This window comes from Hevea brasiliensis, chromosome 12, assembly GCF_030052815.1.
Source record: "Hevea brasiliensis isolate MT/VB/25A 57/8 chromosome 12, ASM3005281v1, whole genome shotgun sequence".
In the NCBI taxonomy this organism is placed as follows: Eukaryota; Viridiplantae; Streptophyta; class Magnoliopsida; order Malpighiales; family Euphorbiaceae; genus Hevea; species Hevea brasiliensis.
Window position 1 is genome coordinate 80724053 of NC_079504.1, and position 21804 is coordinate 80745856.

Below are 21804 nucleotides of genomic sequence, written 5' to 3' on the forward strand. Positions count from 1 at the left end.
GATATGGTCAATTTACTAAAGCTGGACAGATTGCACCTTTAGTGCAAAATTTGGTCAATTTCTCAATTTTTGTGTGCTAGATTTGTCTAGCTTAAAGTCCTGTTTCTCTTGGTACTATTCCCTTCAATTCATTTCATTAGTCAACCTATAATGTTGACCCTTGATGCACTCTACGTGAGTCAATTCTAATTTTACCAATATGTCACATTTTATAGCCCTTTAATGTTAGTATATGTTACCAATTTCATTTCCAAGTGTATTGCATTTTATTGCAATTTACCGGATTTCGGTGTACTATTTTGACCTAGCCGGACGACCTAGTTCCTCGATTTTTGGGTTTCGGTCCAAACTACAAACTTGTAGGTCTATGTCTTATGGAACGCGGGGCAAAATTTCAGGTCATTCTGAGTTATGTAGACCAAGTTATGGTCATTTTACTATTGCTGGTCAAAATGTATCAAAATTGGTCACTTTAGGTCATTTTAGGTCATTTTAGGTTCGGCCAGTTTTTGGACCCGAACTTGTGCAAGCTTTTTGACTTGCTTATGGTCATTTCGGGGCTTGGGTATCTTCATAAGACTTGTAGATATAGGTCTTAACTATTCATGGTCAAAAGTTCAGGTCAATTGGACCTGTTTTGAGTGAGTTATGGCCTAAACACTAACTGCTACCCAAATGTCAGTTTTCAGGCCTTAAATGCACTAATCCGGATTTGGTCACTTTTTAAGGTCAGTTTCTAGGCAGAATTTTGGCAACCTTTCTACATGAAAGTTGGCCTATTTGGTGTCTTGTTTCACCCCATACTGGCCTCATACCAATTGGGTTCATAGTTTGGCACTTATGGCCTCATTTAGGTGCTGCCTTCAATACACAACCTGCACAAAGCTCATACACTCCCAATTTAATGTTCCTTCTCCTCCTCATTACTACAATATTCAATCAACAACACTTTCATACATATATTGTATACAATCCCAGCAAAAATTCTGGGCAGAATACTCAAGTGCACAAGGCACACAATATGCCATTAAACTTCAATATTTACATCCACCCAAATTCAACATACTTCAATGTTAATATTACACATATACTTCAACATATTCATACTTCAACATTACTTACACTTGCTGCCCACAAATTGACATTCACATATATCATTAATAACCATATATTCACACACAATTTCATGCTATTAGGGGCTGCCAAACATAGCAGTTTGCTCAAGGCTTCAAGGTTCCATTTCACACCTTTAATCTAAACACTACATGTACATACTTGTGCACAAACTTACTACACCTTTCATTTGGACAATTCAACCTTCATTTTCATTCATTAGAAGTAAAAATAACTCAAGCTCAACAAGGGTTCATGGCTGCCCAAAATGAAGCAACATCACAAATCTCCAATAATTGTTTCAAACCATAATTTAAATTTCTCAATTTCAATCAATTCAAGTCCTATCACTTCCCATATATATACCCATATCAAACATCATCTTTAAACTCATCTACATCATTTAAACACATCAAAATCCCATGAATGTCTTGGCTGCTGAAATGAAGGGCTCACCAAATATACATTAATTTACTCAATTTCTTCACAAATCAACTCACCCAAAGCTCAAAACAAGATCTAATGAAAGAAAATGGGGAGATTAAGCACTAACCTTAATTCAAGAACTTCCCAAGCTTGTGAAACTTCAAAATTTTCCTTTCTTTTTGCTGCCTATAGCTTTCCCATGAGGTGAGGACCAATTTTAATGAAGGGACTCTTGAGTTTTAAGTGGAAAATGATGAGTTTGGTGAGCTTGCATGGAACTCATCCATGGGGGAAAGGGAGAGCTCCATTTCGGCATTTTAGAGAATTGGAGAAGATGAAGTGAGTTAGTGGATTGTTCCTTGTCATCTTATGTGTTTTATATGCCCACTAACTTAGGTTTATTATTATTATAATTCAAAGTTTCAATCTTTGCAAATTCATCCCCCACATTTCCTTTAATTGCATTTCATATTTAATTTCATTTTTCATTAAATTTTCAAAATATATTACCACTTATTTTTCATGGACATTTAAGTCAAAAGTCAACTCTAGGTGTCAATTGACCAAAATGCCCCACTTCGGGTTATATTCCCGATTTTTCGGTAACACCGATTTTTGTCTGTTCCTTAATTTTTCGTTTTTCTTTGGACTAATTTATTAATTTTTCTTTGATATTTCTAGTTTCAATTACATTTCAATAAATCTTTATTTATGTCTCAAAATTAAATTCTGAGGGTTCCCTGCGGTCCTGGGGTCGGCAACGGCCTTCCCGGTGCAGTTACCCATCGCTGTGGTGCCAACTCGTTTAACTTAGCTTCATTTTCTCTCTTTCATTTTTGTTTGATTTTTCTTGTATTTTCTTTTTATTTATTTCATCATTATATGTCTGTTCACTATCACCGAAGTGTAGTTCTAGACATTTCGACTTGCCTGGACTGTTATTTGGCTATTAGAGCAACAGAACGTACAGAACACGTACAGTGGGGATGTTACATTATCACCTTCCAAATTTGTTTTGATGATTGTTCACTTTGTAGGTTCAAGATGCAATGGAGATCAATCATATAAATCTGTAAAGGAATGCACACTTCAAAGGGAAGTATTCTATATCTATTAGCTTTTATGATATTATGCTTTAACTACTTTTGTTATCTTGATGATATTAAGAACAATGTGAAAATTGAGTTTGGGGGTGCAATAAAGTTTACATTTTAGGTTTTGCATTTTAGGTAGAAAATTTTTGTATTTTTGTTATAATAACAATATTGATTTTCTTTTTTTTTTTTACATTTTTTTACTCTTTTAATATGATGAGAATTATTTTAAAGGATGATTAAAGTGACTTTGAGAGGTTTGATATGTTGATTACTTAGAAAAGTGTTAGAGAAAAAATATTCATAATGGAATTGATATTCAGCTTTGTGTAGATTATTCTTCCTAGGCATGTGTACATCATTCCATTATAATGAAATTGTGAGTTCTTGGACCAATTATATGTGCATGGATGTGATTTTCTAATTGTCTCAACAGTCCTAGAATAAGTTTTTTAAACTCATTGAGGTGAAATCTTAGCATACACTTGATTAAGAGATGATTTAGACATTTTTTGATATAGCATCATTATAGCCTTAGCCACCCTTGATTAAAATGCATCCCTTGTAGCCAACTTGAGCTTATGTTTTTATCTATACAATTTTCTTTGTTCACCCAAACTATTTATGTAACACCCTCACTTTAGCTAGTCCGTACATTTGACTGTTCCAGTGACCTATGTCTGTTCGGACAATTAGAATGTCTGGAACTATTTATAAAAAAGAGTGAGGAGTCATAAATAACCCAAATAATGGTAAGGAAAAATTTAGAAAAATTTAAGAAATAAAATACAATGAAGTTAAATGAGTCGGTACCCTAGCGATGGGTGACCTTGACGGGAACTTGCTGTCTTCACAGCTAGAAGCCCTAAACCAGAGGAAAAATTCATGAAATAATTTTTGGGACTCCAAAGAAGAGTCATTGAGGTTTTGATGGAATTAGAATGCCAAGAAAATGCTTAGAAAATTTTATAAATCGGTATAGATGATTTTGGCTCCTTAAGCCAAACGGATGGCATTTTGGTCATTTTGCCTTTAGAGACGATTTTTGACCAACTTGTCTATTTAAGTAAACAAATTATATGATATAAAATATGAATAAATATTGCTAAAAATTAAATTAAAAATGAGTAGAAAAGAAAAGAAAGGAAAATGAAACAAAATGCAAATTATGACATCACCATGATGCAACTAAAAGCCCTCCACCAATCACAACTTAACAAACAAATTAGAAGGGATAAAAATGACATAAAAATAAGATAAAAACAAACCATTTCTAGCAGCCTTCTTCTTCCTAGTCCTGCACCAAAGAGAAAGAGAGAGAGAGAGAGAGAGAGAGAGAGAGAGAGAGAGAGAGACCTACTATTGTTATGCTCACAAGCTTAAAACCCTAGCTAATTCCACCATAAAACCACTTACCCCCTTCACAAAAATTAATCCTTACCACTAGAGCAAGCTTGAGGCAGCAATTTGAAGAAGAAATTTAGAAGAATTTGAAGTTATTACAAGCTTGGAAGAGTGATCAACATAAGGTTAGTGCTTATTCTCTATTATTTTCTTAATTAATTCTTGAATGTGGTTTCTATGCATGGGAAATAGCAAGAAGAATTGATAAAATTGGGTATGTATGCATGGGAGGAATTTCTATCAGCCTAGGTATATGGAGGAAGTGATGTGTTTAATGAAATTTAAACTTGAATTTTAACTTAGGAGAGGTGCTAGATATGAAAAGTAAGTTAAATTTGCATGTGTAGTATGAATTGTGATTATGGAAGTTAGGGTTTGGAGCAAACTTAGGATTTTGCTCATGTGTTGGTGAATGAAAGTCCTAATGGTCAATTAGTGACCATTTGGCTGTGTTTGATGAGGAATTGAAGTGAATTATGGCTTTGGATTTGAGGTTGGGTATGCTACCTCATAGGACCTGCAGGGCTGGATGTGAGTCCAGCAAGTTTGGGCAGTGGTAACTTGAGTTATATAAGTTCAATTGGTGCAAGGCTAATTGGATATGAAACTAGACACATAATGGCATAACTTTGATGAAGAAACCTTTCCCAAAAAACAAACTTAAGATGATCTAAAAATTGGCCAAATCCGGGTAACCAATTTTGGACCTGGTAAAAGTGACTAAATGAACATTATTTGTTTAATTGGTCATAACTTGGTGTAGAAATATCCAAATGACCTAAATTTTATATCAATAGAAATCTTGGACAATTTAGAACAACTTTCATGAAGAATATAAACTCAAATTCTGAACCTAACCTGTAACATCCTCTCGGTAGCAATTCTCATCGGTGACCCGTGTCTAGAACTTCTGGAAAAAAATATTTAAACTAAAGTGAGGGACCATAATTAACTCAAATATTAATAAGAAAAATTTAGTAAAAATTTTAGAAATAAAATACAACCAAGTTAAACGAGCCGGTGCCCAAGCGATGGGTAACCAGAGGTAAGTTGCGGTTCTCGCAACGAGGAGCCCTAGACTCGGGGGAAAAATTTTAAAATAATTTTTGGGACTCTAGAGAAGGGTTATTGAGGTTACTATGGCATTAGAATGCTAAGAAAATACCTAGAAAAATTTTTCAATCGGTACAGACAATTTTGACCCGTTAAGCCAAACGGAGGGCATTTTGGTCATTTCGCCTTCAGAGGTGATTTTTGGCCGACTTGTCCAGTTAAGTAAATAATTATTATGACATAAAATATGAATTAATATTGATAAAAAATTAATTGAAAGTGAGTAGAGAAGAAGAGAAAAGAAAATATAATAAAATGCCAATTATGACATATTATGAGGTCATTTAAAATTGTCCACCAATCACAATTAAGTAACCATCAAATTAACTAATAAAAAGAGTCAAAAGAGACCAAAGAATTAAAAAGCAAACAGCAGCCCTTCTTCTCCTTCAAAAACGTTTTTCACCTCCTCCCTCACTCCTCCATTAACAAACTTTCTAAAGCTTCAATTTCCATGCTTTCCTCACCCCTAAACCCTAAGTCCCTTCACTAAAAACTTGTCTCTACCTCTTGGGAAGTGTTTGGCAGCCTAGAAAGGGAAAGAAAGTGAAGATTAACTTGGGAAAATTCTGCCCTACAAGAGGTTAGTGCACATATATACTTAAAACTCTTTAATCCCATGCTAGAGACTTGAAACAAGTATGAATTTGTAACTTAAATGAATAAAAGTTATGTGTATGTCCACCATGATTTTTGAAAGAAGGAATATGATTGAGTGTCTTGATGGACTTAGAGTGAACTAGAGAGTATGTTTAAATATATATATATATATATATATATATCTATATATATATAGATATATATATATATATATATATATATATATATATATATATATGTAAGGAATGAAAGTGATTAATTAAGGTAGTTGTGAAAATTTATAATGGAAATTAGGGTTTTGAGGTGTGAAACTTGGATTTAGCTTATGAAATTGTGAAAGAACATTATAAGGGTCAATTAGTGACCATTTTAGGTAAGTTGACCATAATTTGGACTGAAATGTAGCATGGCAAAGGGAATGAGTAGGTCGCCTTGTAAGTGCGAAATTTCAGTCCACTTGGATTGCCATATCTTGGGCTGTGTTGGTCCAATTGGTGTTTGGCCAATTGGACATGAAACTAGGCTTATAATGGCACATTTTTGCTGAAGAAACCATGCCCAAAAGACCAAAGCAAGTGGACCACAAGTTGGCCCCAATCCGGATAAATGACCAAATGATCATTTGGCCATAACTCACTGTAGAGTTCGTCAATTGACCTGAACATTTTACAGCAACAAGATATGATATAGAAAAATAACTTTCATGAAGAACATCACCCCAAATTATGCCATTAACCCATTCAAATTATTGAACAAAGTTGAGTTATCAAACCTGCAACTCTGCAGATTTTCACTTGAGCAGTAATGTTTGGATGGCTATAACTCTCTCTAGAAAACTCGGATTTAGGCGATTCTTGAACCGATGGAAACCTAAGGTATGGTAGAACATTTCATAAGAAGAAAGTTAGACCAAATTATGAACTTAACTTGGTCAAGCTACTGACCAAAGTTGGAACAAAATCTGCCAGAACCCAAAATCTCAGTATGAGAAACTTATTTTGGCTATAACTTGAGCTACAAAACTCCGATTGAGGTGATCCAAAAATGAGAATACACTTAAGACAATAAGGAACATTTTCTATGAAGGAAGTTTTATCAAATTCCAATAGTAAATCAACTAATGGAACAGTGCAACTTCGGAGCACTAAAACCGCAAATTGGCAATTTTGCCAAAATGACCAAAGCTTTGAGAAAGTGACCAAAACCAACAAGTTTTAAATGCAAAATGTGGTACGTTGGGAGTGTTAAAACCAATGCACCGATTGTCTATGCAAAAGTCAACATTTTAGTTGACTAATGAAGTGAATAGTGACATGAAAACTTGAAATTCAAAAATGTGAAACTTAAAAATGCAAAATGCCCTAGTAGGCCTAATGTGATTGGTTTGGATAGTTTGGCATGCCAATAGGGTATTGTTTTAGCGATCTTTGGAAGGCTTTATGCCTGTATTCATGGCTTTATGCCCGTATTCATGGCTTTTATGCCCGTATGCATGGCTTTTATGCCCGATTATGTGATATCATGGCTTTCTAGCCATATGCATACATGGTTGACGTTCATGGTATGACGCCCGAGGCACCGTGGTGCCCAACGACCCGTTATCCATAGGTTACTTGGGCAACCAAATGAATGGAAAAGCATAAATTATTAAAGAAAATACGTAAATTAAGTATCAGGAATGATTACAAAAATACAAGGAAGCTCAAGATCATGAAGAAAAAAAATAATTAACGAAATGCATGGAGAAGTTAATATCATAAAACATGATTAGCCCTCGACTAAACAATAAGTTAGTAATTACTCATTTCTTAAGAACGCAATAGCAAGGAAATTATTATTTTTATTTGCATATTATATTTTCTTGTATTATTGGCACCACTAAGCTTTATGCTTAGCGCGTCGCTTTTGCAACGCGTAAAGATTTGGACAGAGGGCCCAGACCCGGTAAGGCGGTTCACGATTCGCATAGTGTCCGTGTCACCTCACGACTACAAGCATTGGTAGGACACTAGGTCCCATTTTGTATTTTGAGATTTTTGTAAATTTGGTAATTAAACTCTTATTTTATCATATGTATTTGAAACAAATGTAATATAATTTTGTATTAATGTAAGTACTTGTAATTTGTGATTATAAATCACATGTGAGAATTTATTTATGATTTGAGTCTAATGATGATGTGAAATGACAAATAGAGGAATCGTTAAGAAATTGTTGTAACTTGATGTGATACAAAATGTGAATTGTATATGAGTACCATGAGATGAATGATTGAGAAATAAATGAAATTGAGGAAATTATTCTGAGACTTTGTTGATAATTGGAGTTGGGATTGATTGAATATGATCATAGGAAGTGTTTTTCACAGGTTCCAATAATTTCTCCATTTTTAGCCGATTTTCTACAAAATTTTCTAACCTCAAATAAATTACAATTTCATTAAATTAATTATATTTAACAAGTTATTTTCAAAACTTTGATAAAAATGAATTAATATAAAATATAGTGCTCGTGGCATAACTTGCTCAGTCGGGTAAGGTGTCACATTTATTAATATCGAGCGGTTTAGGCGTTTCTGGACCTAGATAGATTGCATATCATGCATTGCATTCATAAGAGTCGAGGTGACACTATTGCAGATCTGTATTTCCTATTTATTTTAGGTTAAGGTATGGAATAAGAGAGTGAAGAGACAATGAGATAGCGAATGGAGATGAGAAGGAGACTATATTTAAGATGAAAAAGGATGAGTACATAACTGTTTGAGGATAGGATTGAGACTAAGGAGAAAGTGAAGTAGGATAACACGGAAAGGTGAAGAAATAAAGAGGTATTAGCTCCTTGGCTATTTACATTGAGTAAATTTCGAGGACGAAATTTAAATAAGAGGGGAAGAGTTGTAACATCCTCCTGGTAGCAATTCAAGATAGTCCATCGCTCTGGACCAGTGTCATCAGGACAGCTAGAACTTCTGGAAAAAAATATTTAAACTAAAGTGAGGGACCATAATTAACTCAAATATTAATAAGAAAAATTTAGTAAAAATTTTAGAAATAAAATACAACCAAGTTAAACGAGCCGGTGCCCAAGCGATGGGTAACCAGAGGTAAGTTGCGGTTCTCGCAACGAGGAGCCCTAGACCCGGGGGAAAAATTTTAAAATAATTTTTGGGACTCCAGAGAAGGGTTATTGAGGTTCCTATGGCATTAGAATGCCAAGAAAATACCTAGAAAAATTTTTCAATCGGTACAGACAATTTTGACCCGTTAAGCCAAACGGAGGGCATTTTGGTCATTTCGCCTTCAGAGGTGATTTTTGGCCGACTTGTCCAGTTAAGTAAATAATTATTATGACATAAAATATGAATTAATATTGATAAAAAATTAATTGAAAGTGAGTAGAGAAGAAGAGAAAAGAAAATACAATAAAATGCCAATTATGACATATTATGAGGTCATTTAAAATTGTCCACCAATCACAATTAAGTAACCATCAAATTAACTAATAAAAAGAGTCAAAAGAGACCAAAGAATTAAAAAGCAAACAGCAGCCCTTCTTCTCCTTCAAAAACGTTTTTCACCTCCTCCCTCACTCCTCCATTAACAAACTTTCTAAAGCTTCAATTTCCATGCTTTCCTCACACCAAAACCCTAAGTCCCTTCACTAAAAACTTGTCTCTACCTCTTGGGAAGTGTTTGGCAGCCTAGAAAGGGAAAGAAAGTGAAGATTAACTTGGGAAAATTCTGCCCTACAAGAGGTTAGTGCACATATATACTTAAAACTCTTTAATCCCATGCTAGAGACTTGAAACAAGTATGAATTTGTAACTTAAATGAATAAAAGTTATGTGTATGTCCACCATGATTTTTGGCAGCCCTAAAGAAGGAACATGATTGAGTGTCTTGATGGACTTAGAGTGAACTAGAGAGTATGTTTAAATATATATATATATATATATATATATATATATATATATATGTAAGGAATGAAAGTGATTAATTAAGGTAGTTGTGAAAATTTATAATGGAAATTAGGGTTTTGAGGTGTGAAACTTGGATTTAGCTTATGAAATTGTGAAAGAACATTATAAGGGTCAATTAGTGACCATTTTAGGTAAGTTGACCATAATTTGGACTGAAATGTAGCATGGCAAAGGGAATGAGTAGGCTGCCTTGTAAGTGCAGCAGGGTGACTGAAATTTCAGTCCACTTGGACTGCCATATCTTGGGTTGTGTTGGTCCAATTGGTGTTTGGCCAACTGGACATGAAACTAGGCTTATAATGGCACATTTTTGCTGAAGAAACCATGCCCAAAAGACCAAAGCAAGTGGACCAAAAGTTGGCCCCAATCCGGATACCCTGCAACAGCACCTGTAGAAATGACCAAATGAACAGTAACTTTTCATTTGGCCATAACTCACTGTAGAGTTCGTCAATTGACCTGAACTTTTTACAGCAACAAGATATGATATAGACAAATAACTTTCATGAAGAACATCACCCCAAATTATGCCATTAACCCATTCAAATTATTGAACAAAGTTGAGTTATCAAACCTGCAACTCTGCAGATTTTCACTTGAGCAGTAATGTTTGGATGGCTATAACTCTCTCTAGAAAACTCGGATTTAGGCGATTCTTGAACCGATGGAAACCTAAGGTATGGTAGAACATTTCACAAGAAGAAAGTTAGACCAAATTATGAACTTAACGTGGTCAAGCTACTGACCAAAGTTGGACCAAAATCTACCAGAATCCAAAATCTCAGCATGAACAGTGCACGTGAACAGTAAACTTACTTTGGCTATAACTTGAGCTACAAAACTCCGATTGAGGTGATCCAAAAATGAGAATACACTTAAGACAATAAGGAACATTTTCTATGAAGGAAGTTTTATCAAATTCCAACAGTAAATCAACCAATGGAACAGTGCAACTTCGGAGCACTAAAACCGCAAATTGGCAATTTTGCCAAAATGACCAAAGCTTTGAGAAAGTGACCAAAACCAACAAGTTTTAAATGCAAAATGTGGTACGTTGGGAGTGTTAAAACCAATGCACCGATTGTCTATGCAAAAGTCAACATTTTAGTTGACTAATGAAGTGAATAGTGACATGAAAACTTGAAATTCAAAAATGTGAAACTTAAAAATGCAAAATGCCCTAATAGGACTAATGTGATTCGTTTGGATAGTTTGGCATGCCAATAGGGTATTGTTTTAGCAGTACTGCGAAAGGCTTTATGCCTGTATTCATGGCTTTATGCCCGTATTCATGGCTTTTATGCCCGTATGCATGGCTTTTATGCCCGATTATGTGATATCATGGCTTTCTAGCCATATACATGGTTGCCCATGGTATGGCGAGGACCATGCGGTGCCAACGACCGTTATCATCCAAGATAGGTTACTTGGGCAACCAAATGAATGGAAAAGCATATTATTAAAGAAAATACGTAAATTAAGTATCAGGAATGATTACAAAAATACAAGGAAGCTCAAGATCATGAAGAAAAAAAATAATTAACGAAATGCATGGAGAAGTTAATATCATAAAACATGATTAGCCCTCGACTAAACAATAAGTTAGTAATTACTCATTTCTTATGAACGCAATAGCAAGGAAATTATTATTTTTATTTGCATATTATATTTTCTTGTATTATTGGCACCACTAAGCTTTATGCTTAGCGTCGCTTTGCAACGCTGTAAATCAAGATTTGGACAGAGGGCCCAGTAGACCCGCATAGTGTCCGTGTCACCTCACCATTGGTAGGACACTAGGTCCCATTTTGTATTTTGAGATTTTTGTAAATTTGGTAATTAAACTCTTATTTTATCATATGTATTTGAAACAAATGTAATATAATTTTGTATTAATGTAAGTACTTGTAATTTGTGATTATAAATCACATGTGAGAATTTATTTATGATTTGAGTCTAATGATGATCTGCAATGTCAAATAGAGGAATCATTAAGAAATTGCTGTAACTTGCTGTGATCCAAAATGTGAATTGTATATGAGTACCATGAGATGAATGATTGAGAAATAAATGAAATTGAGGAAATTATTCGAGACTTTGTTGATAATTGGAGTTGGGATTGATTGAATATGATCATAGGAAGTGTTTTTCATGTTCAAGAACTGCTTTCTCCATTTTTAGCCTGATTTTCTATAAAATTTTCGGAATCTCAAATAAATTACAATTTCAATAAATGAATTATATTTCACAAGTTATTTTCAAAACTATCATAAAAATGAAATAATATAAAATAGAGTGCTCAGTGGCATAACTTGCTTAGTCGGGTAAGGGTGTCACATTTATTGCATCAGCGGTTTAGGCATTTTTGGACCTAGATATATTGCATATCATGCATTGCATTCATAAGAGTCGAGGTGACACTATTGCAGATCTGTATTTCCTGTTTATTTTAGGTTAAGGTATGGAATAAGAGAGTGAAGAGACAATGAGATAGCGAATGGAGATGAGAAGGAGACTATATTTAAGATGAAAAAGGATGAGTACATAACTGTTTGAGGATAGGATTGAGACTAAGGAGAAAGTGAAGTAGGATAACACGGAAAGGTGAAGAAATAAAGAGGTATTAGCTCCTTGGCTATTTACATTGAGTAAATTTCGAGGACGAAATTTAAATAAGAGGGGAAGAGTTGTAACATCCTCCCGGTAGCAATTCCGCACAGTCTACTGTTCCGGTGACCGGTGTCGGTCCGGACAGCTAGAACTTCTGGAAAAAAATATTTAAACTAAAGTGAGGGACCATAATTAACTCAAATATTAATAAGAAAAATTTAGTAAAAATTTTAGAAATAAAATACAACCAAGTTAAACGAGCCGGTGCCCAAGCGATGGGTAACCAGAGGTAAGTTGCGGTTCTCGCAACGAGGAGCCCTAGACCCGGGGGAAAAATTTTAAAATAATTTTTGGGACTCCAGAGAAGGGTTATTGAGGTTCCTATGGCATTAGAATGCCAAGAAAATACCTAGAAAAATTTTTCAATCGGTACAGACAATTTTGACCCGTTAAGCCAAACGGAGGGCATTTTGGTCATTTCGCCTTCAGAGGTGATTTTTGGCCGACTTGTCCAGTTAAGTAAATAATTATTATGACATAAAATATGAATTAATATTGATAAAAAATTAATTGAAAGTGAGTAGAGAAGAAGAGAAAAGAAAATACAATAAAATGCCAATTATGACATATTATGAGGTCATTTAAAATTGTCCACCAATCACAATTAAGTAACCATCAAATTAACTAATAAAAAGAGTCAAAAGAGACCAAAGAATTAAAAAGCAAACAGCAGCCCTTCTTCTCCTTCAAAAACGTTTTTCACCTCCTCCCTCACTCCTCCATTAACAAACTTTCTAAAGCTTCAATTTCCATGCTTTCCTCACCCCTAAACCCTAAGTCCCTTCACTAAAAACTTGTCTCTACCTCTTGGGAAGTGTTTGGCAGCCTAGAAAGGGAAAGAAAGTGAAGATTAACTTGGGAAAATTCTGCCCTACAAGAGGTTAGTGCACATATATACTTAAAACTCTTTAATCCCATCCTAGAGACTTGAAACAAGTATGAATTTGTAACTTAAATGAATAAAAGTTATGTGTATGTCCACCATGATTTTTGGCAGCCCTAAAGAAGGAACATGATTGAGTGTCTTGATGGACTTAGAGTGAACTAGAGAGTATGTTTAAATATATATATATATATATATATATATATATATATATATATATATATATATATATATATATATATATATATATATATATATATATATATGTAAGGAATGAAAGTGATTAATTAAGGTAGTTGTGAAAATTTATAATGGAAATTAGGGTTTTGAGGTGTGAAACTTGGATTTAGCTTATGAAATTGTGAAAGAACATTATAAGGGTCAATTAGTGACCATTTTAGGTAAGTTGACCATAATTTGGACTGAAATGTAGCATGGCAAAGGGAATGAGTAGGCTGCCTTGTAAGTGCAGCAGGGTGGCTGAAATTTCAGTCCACTTGGACTGCCATATCTTGGGCTGTGTTGGTCCAATTGGTGTTTGGCCAATTGGACATGAAACTAGGCTTATAATGGCACATTTTTGCTGAAGAAACCATGCCCAAAAGACCAAAGCAAGTGCACCAAATGTTGGCCCCAATCCCGATACTCTGCAACAGCACCTGCAGAAATGACCAAATGAATAGTAACTGTTCATTTGGCCATAACTCACTGTAGAATTGGTCAATTGACCTGAAATATTTACAACAACAAGATATGATATAGACAAACAACTTTCATGAAGAACATTACCCCAAATTATTCCATTAACCCATTCAAATTATTGAACAAAGTTGAGTTATCAAACCTGCAACTCTGCAGATTTTCACTTGAGCAGTAATGTTTGGATGGCTATAACTCTCTCTAGAAAACTCGGATTTAGGCGATTCTTGAATCGATGGAAACCTAAGGTATGGTAGAACATTTCATAAGAAGAAAGTTAGACCAAATTATGAACTTAACTTGGTCAAGTTACTGACCAAAGTTAGAACAAAATCTGCCAGAACCCAAAATCTCAGCATGAACAGTGCACGTGAACAGTAAACTTATTTTGACTATAACTTGAGCTACGAAACTCCAATTGAGGTGATCCAAAAATGAGAATACACTTAAGACAATAAGGAACATTTTCTATGAAGGAAGTTTTGTCAAATCCCAACAGCAAATCGACCAATGGAACAGTGCAACTTTGGAGCACTAAAATCGCAAATTGGCAATTTTGCCAAAATGACCTAAGCTTTGAGAAAGTGACCAAAACTAACAAGTTTTAAATGCAAAATGTGGTACATTGGGAGTGTTAAAACCAATGCACCTATTGTCTATGCAAAAGTCAACATTTTTGTTGACTAATGAAGTGAATAGTAACATGAAAACTTGAAATTCAAAAATGTGAAACTTAAAAATGCAAAATGCCCTAATAGGCCTAATGTGATTGGTTTGGATAGTTTGGCATGCCAATAGGGTATTGTTTTAGCAGTACTGCGAAAGGCTTTATGCTTGTATTCATGGCTTTATGCCCGTATTCATGGCTTTTATGCCCGTATGCATGGCTTTTATGCCCGATTATGTGATATCATGGCTTTCTAGCCATACTGACTGCATACATGGTTGACGTTCTACGTCCCATGGTATGACGGCCCGAGGCACCGCGGTGCCCAGTGCCAACGACCCGTTATCCAGTCCAGTCATCCAGTATAGGTTACTTGGGCAACCAAATGAATGGAAAAGCATAACTGTGAACTGATTATTAAAGAAAATACGAAAATTAAGTATCAGGAATGATTACAAAAATACAAGGAAGCTCAAGATCATGAAGGAAAAAAATAATTAACGAAATGCATGAAGAAGTTAATATCATAAAACATGATTAACCCTTGACTAAACAATAAGTTAGTAATTACTCATTTCTTATGAACACAATAGCAAGGAAATTATTATTTTTATTTGCATATTATATTTTCTTGTATTATTGGCACCACTAAGCTTTATACTTAGCGCGTCGCTTTTGCAACGCGTAGGTACTGAAGATTTGGACAGAGGGCCCAGTAGACCACAGATTTGGTAAGGCAGTTCACAGTTCTGCATAGTGTCCGTGTCACCTCACAGACTACAGTGCATTGGTAGGACACTAGGTCCCATTTTGTATTTTGAGATTTTTGTAAATTTGGTAATTAAACTCTTATTTTATCATATGTATTTGAAACAAATGTAATATAATTTTGTATTAATGTAAGTACTTGTAATTTGTGATTATAAATCACATGTGAGAATTTATTTATGATTTGAGTCTAATGATGATGTGAAATGACAAATAGAGGAATCGTTAAGAAATTGCTGTAACATGATGTGATACAAAATGTGAATTGTATATGAGTACCATAAGATGAATGATTGAGAAATAAATGAAATTGACGAAATTATTCTGAGACTTTGTTGATAATTGGAGTTGGGATTGATTGAATATGATCATAGGAAGTGTTTTTCACAGGTTCCGAAGAACTGTTTTCTCCATTTTTAGCCGGTACTCCGCCAGATTTTCTATAAAATTTTCGGAACCTCAAATAAATTACAATTTCAATAAATGAATTATATTTCACATGTTATTTTCAAAACTATGATAAAAATGAATTAAGATAAAATAGAGTGCTTCGGCACACTAAGTGGCATAACTTGCTCGGCTACACTGTAGTCGGGTAAGGGGTGTCACATAACCAATTCAAATTGCTAGTCCAAGTTAGGACACCAAATCTGGTAGAACCAAATTTGCCCAAAAAATCTGGGTAAAGACCAATCCGGCCAGTTATGGTAAATTGACCATAACTTGAGCTACAAAACTCCAAATGGAGTGATTCAAAAAGGAAATTAAAGAAGACACATAAAGGAACAACTTTGATAAAGAGAATTTTGTCAAATTTTCACTGTAGCAATGACCAATGGAACAGTAAACTTAAGGTATGAAATCTAAAAATTTTGAATAACATAAAATAAGCTTTGAAATTGTATTGGAAATCAATGCCAACAAAAATAAAATGCAAAATGTGGTATCTTGGTGAGCTTTGGTTCAAAAAATCTATTATATATTAAAAAGTCAATTTTTGTGTAGGAATAGTTAAGTGAATAGTAGCCTCAATGAAATGAATACAAATGACCAAAACTTAAATTGCTAATGATACCTCATTTAAATGATTTAAGATTTGTTTAATTCATGTGATTAGTTTGACGGGATTTGTAGGCTCATCACAAATAGAACTTAGGAGAAATAGTTTATATAATTTGAAATGTGAATTGTAAATTACTATAAATGAAATATTAAAGGTATAAAAGATGTATAAATAATATTTGGGGACTTTCCCTTTTTATTGAATAAAAATGAAAATTTGCTTGAACCTAGGTATATGTGAATTGGTGTGATAGATTAGAGATGAAATTGTAAATGAACTATACAAATGAAATTTATGAACATATGCATTAGATAAAAATGAATTTGGACATTGTATTCCCACTAGGAAGTAAAATAAAACATATTCACACTTAATGGTACATGAGTGAAATTAAGAGTAATCATAAATACTTAGTAAGCAAAAATATTTCTTGAATTTCAAATGATAAATTATATAAATAGTATAATGAATAAATGAACCATATTAATGTATGAATGAGACATGAGTTCTCATTATTGTAGAAGGGAAAAATATTTAGAGTACAATGGTACATGAGAACCATTATTTTGAATTGTTATCATTATGGATAACATAATGAATATATAAATTACAATGAATGCATAAATTATGTAAATATTAGACTTAGAGATTTATGTTTCTATTATGAAAAAGATTAAAATGCTAGAAATTATAATTAGAACCTATAATGAAATAATGAAACTTATGAACACTTAATGGTACTATGTGCCCATGTATCGCCTAGACATGTGTGTCAGATTGGATAGATTGGCATGCCAATAGGGTATTGTTTTAGCAGTACTGCGTAAGGCTTTATGCCTGTATTCATGGCTTTATGCTCGCACTCATAGCTTCATGCCCAATTATGTGTTATCATGGCTTTTTAGCCATATTAACTGCATACATGGTTGACGTTATGCGTCCCAGGGTATGACGGCCTGAGGCACCACGGTGTCCAGTGCCAACGACCCGTTATCCAGTTTAGTCAGCCTGTCATAGGTTACTTGGGCAGTGAAATTTATTGAAATGACTTAAAAATAATAGCAACTGAAAATATTAGCAATTAAATAAAAGAGTAAGAATATTTAAAATAAATTAGATTAGTTATTTAGTATAAAGAATTGAAATGAATTGGAACGATATTAAAATTTAATTATTATAAAATAATATGCGATAACCTAGAAAGTATTGAAAGAAATGATAAAAAGATTTGCAATAGAGATATAACTTAAATAAGCATTACAAATGTATTTTTTTTATAATAATATGAAGTTAAATTAATATTCTTGGAATTTTTGGGGATGGTACCGTGAAATTAAGAATTAAACGCTTCTAAAGAGGAATAAATTAGAACAAAGGATAGTTGACCAAATTATGATCCATTTCTTTCTTTATTTATATATGTTATTTTCTTGTTATATTATTGCACCACTAAGCAGCAATGCTTAGCGCGATGGATTTGTTTCCCTCGCGCAGGTATTGAAGCTAAAACTCAGTGGACATTTGACGTGGATTTTTGGAGTCCAGATCTGCAGAAGTGTCAGAAGTGCTCAAGGTTGTCACCTCCTCAGCAATGCATGTAGATAGGGCTCACATTAGTCATTTTATGTATTTTGCATATTATAAATATTTCGTATGTTATAATGTAAACTAAGAATTTATAAGTAATATTTATGTGATGTAAATTAATAAATTGGTTAGTTCATATGTGATTAAATTGTATATCATGTAAATTAATGAAACTTGAGAATTCCTATATATAAATCGTGAATTGATGAATATGTATGGAAATGAATGGATTTGTACAAATGAGTATGTAAATTGCAAGAATTGAATGTGAGATGACTATGATGAGTATGAATGAGATTTTTATTATAAAATATTATTGAAAATTTCAAGTAAGTGAATAGTGAAATACGCCAAACGATAATAAAATAGGGGAAACTCTGCTGGTTTCTCCGTAGAAAAATAATTGATATTAAAATATAACGAGATCAAATTATTAAAGCAACAAAGAAAGATAAGATAGGGTGCTCCGGCACCGAGTGTGACATGTCTTGCTCAGCTACACTATAGTCGGGTAAGGGGTGTCACAATTTACCTAGCCCTTAGCCTAAGCACTTTTGTAAAGTGAGAGGTAAATTAGATAATAATAAAAAAAAATAGAAAGAAAATATGGAGAAAGAAAAAAAAAATAGAAGTGCGAGTATATGAAAATAAATTACAAAAAATTAATCGATCCAAGTGTTCAAAGAATGAGTTTGGGGGTGAAAACCAAAAAGGAACAGGTGTAGCAAACCCAAAATTATAAATAAAGTACATATTTAATTATCAACATGTATGCTATCATCAGAGGCAATTTATAAATTTCTTCTCCCCATGAAATAAATAAAAGAAAACAAGAGAAAAATTCTAGTGTGTTTTTGTAACATACTTAGTTTACCCAAAAAGGTATTTATATAAATTGTAAAATTAATTGTGTATGAAATTGCCTCTATTCACACCTAGAAATTCAGCCACCAAGGGTTAAAGGACCAAATTGAATTAATTGATAAGTTAAGGGGCAAGTAAGAGATTGGAGAACTAACTTAAAGTAATTACTAAGTTGAGGAGAAAATTTAGAAATGATGATAATAAAAAAAAAAGGGAAGAATAACCAATAGGAAATAGAAAGCACATCATGGACCAATGGGTAAAGGGTGAAGGACCAATTGGTAAAAACTAACAAAAATCACTTTATCTTTCCCTCCATTGAGCTGGCCACTTATTCCATTTTTTTTCCTTTCTTTTTCCTTTCACTAGCAAAATTCTCTCAAATTGGAAGAAGGGACACCAAGCAAAAATCCTAGATCATACTATTTTTAGAGGCCTAAGAAAAGAGAGCAAAAAGACTTGGTGATTCAAGCTTAAAAAAACTTAATTCCTTGAAAGGTTTGGTGGAGACTTGAAGGAAGAGGGGTAGTAACTAGTACTCAAGTAAGGTTAGTGCTATAACCTATATGTTTTATCATGTTTGAGTAGGGACTTCATTAAGGAAAAGAAAGAAATACAAAGTAATGAAATTAATAGCTTGTGTGTGCGTTGAAAGTTTAGAGCTGCCAGTAGGCTACAAGATCAGTCACTTTTAAAAATTCACAACTTGAGTTAGGAATGTTGGATTATTGTGATCTTTATGTCTATAGAAACTTTAATGAATGCCCTAAAGTTTTGTAGTTTCATACCAAATTAATTCCCTTGTTAAAATGGTGTTTGAATGCAAAACTTTTTACTGCTTAGATCTAGAAACTGACTTAATGATATCTAAAAGCAGGGTAATTAACTTTAAAAATTCATATCTTGTGCTATAGAACTTGAAATAGGATGATTCTTAAACATTTGGAAAGCTTAATGAATGCCTAAAACTTTGTAGTTATGGCCAAGAATTGATTTTGCTGGCTGCATCATGATATTTTTACATTTCCTATTACTGCTCTGAACGTGATTAAAATTTGGAATAGGTTGCACATTTTTATCCATAACTTAAAATGTAGACCTGATTTTGATATTTTTCAAATTGGAAATTGAATTAGACATATGAAAGTTGAATTCTGGAAAAGATGGCAATAAAACTCTATTTCTATGATTTTTAATAGAATTTTAAATTTGTTGCACCTGTTTACCCAAATTGACTGGAAAATACAATTGTGTGATATTAGTGATATTGATTATGAATAAGTTATGAATAAAGGGGAAATTGGTAAGCATGTCCTGAATGAACAAATTATATGTAATATTGATAGTGTGTTTGCTCATTACAAGTTTAGAAATAGGTGGCATGAGAAAATTAACTAGTCAATAAGTAAAATTGTACACAATAACTTGGCTTATGCCATGATGAGGATACTTCTCACTTGAGTTGCCTTGTAACACCCCTAAGTTCGGTAGTGCGTTCTACTGTTCCGGTGACCAGTGTTGTCCGGACAGCTAGAATGCCTAGAACTACACTTCGATATGAGTGAGGAGACATTAAATAATGAAATACAAGAAAAGAAAATACAAGAAAAACAAAGGAAAAATAATAGTAAAGAAATGCAACCAAGTTAAGCGAGCCGAGAACCCTAGCGATGGGTGACCGCACGGGGAAGTCACGGCGTGGACCGTTGACTAGCCCTGGACCGCGGGGAACCCTGAAAAATATTTTTAAGACTTAAAGAGACACCTATTGAAGTATAAATATCATAAGAAATATTAAAGAAAAATTAAATCATTAGTACAAAGAAAAGTGAGAAATCGAAAAACGGACAAAACCCAGATATTCTGAAAAATCGGGAATGCAACCCGAACAGGGGCATTGTGGTCATTTGACACCCCGAGTTGTCTTTTGACTTAAATGTCCATTAAAAATACATGATATTACACTTGGAAAATGTCATGAAAAATTAAATTGGTGGTACCTAAAGTAAATAGCAAAAATTGGGAGCTTAATGTGAGAAATTGGGAATTTAAGATTAAATAAATATTTAATCACCCATGTTGCTCCACTAACTCACCTAAGTGGACCAATACATCCTCATTTTTGGACAGATTGTCATCTTCTTCAACCTTCCCAAACATCAGCCGATTTGCTCCCAAGAAGAACTCCATGGCCAAAGCTTCCAAGCTCCATGCATGAACTCCAATCTTCACTTTCAAGCCATAATTTCTTGTAAGTCTCTCCATTAAAAGTGATCCTTACACAATGGGCAGTAGATAGGCAGCAAGAAGACCAAGTTTTGGAGGAGTTTTGAAGAATTTCCAAAGTGGTAAGTTTGTATTTTTGAATATTGCTTTGTTAAAGTTTGTAAGCATGTTATGGGTGTTTGAATTATGAAGAAATTTTTGAGGTTTGATGTTGAATGGGAATGTGTAATTTTGGCAGCCATGGAAATACCTTGAAGGCAGGTTTTTTGTGCTTATAAATGGTGAATTAAATGATTGATTAAATGTATATTGTGTAGGAAATTGTTTAGGTGTTGTATACTTAGTATATATAAATGTAAAATGAAATTTAAAGCTTGGAAAGTAATGGAATGTTAGTGTACCATTGTGGTAGTTTGTTAACTCTTGAAGAATGCTGGAATTCATGCTTGGTTTATGGAATAATGATGTTAAAATGTGTTGGTTGTTATGGCAGTTTGAATGTATGTATAGTGGTGTGAAGGTTGGACATGTGAATAAGCTTGATTATGGAGTTAAATTGTTGTAAATTGAGTTGGTCAAATTCTGCACTTATTGGTGCACATTGAATGTAATTGTAAGCTACCAAAATGACCTATAATGTGTTGT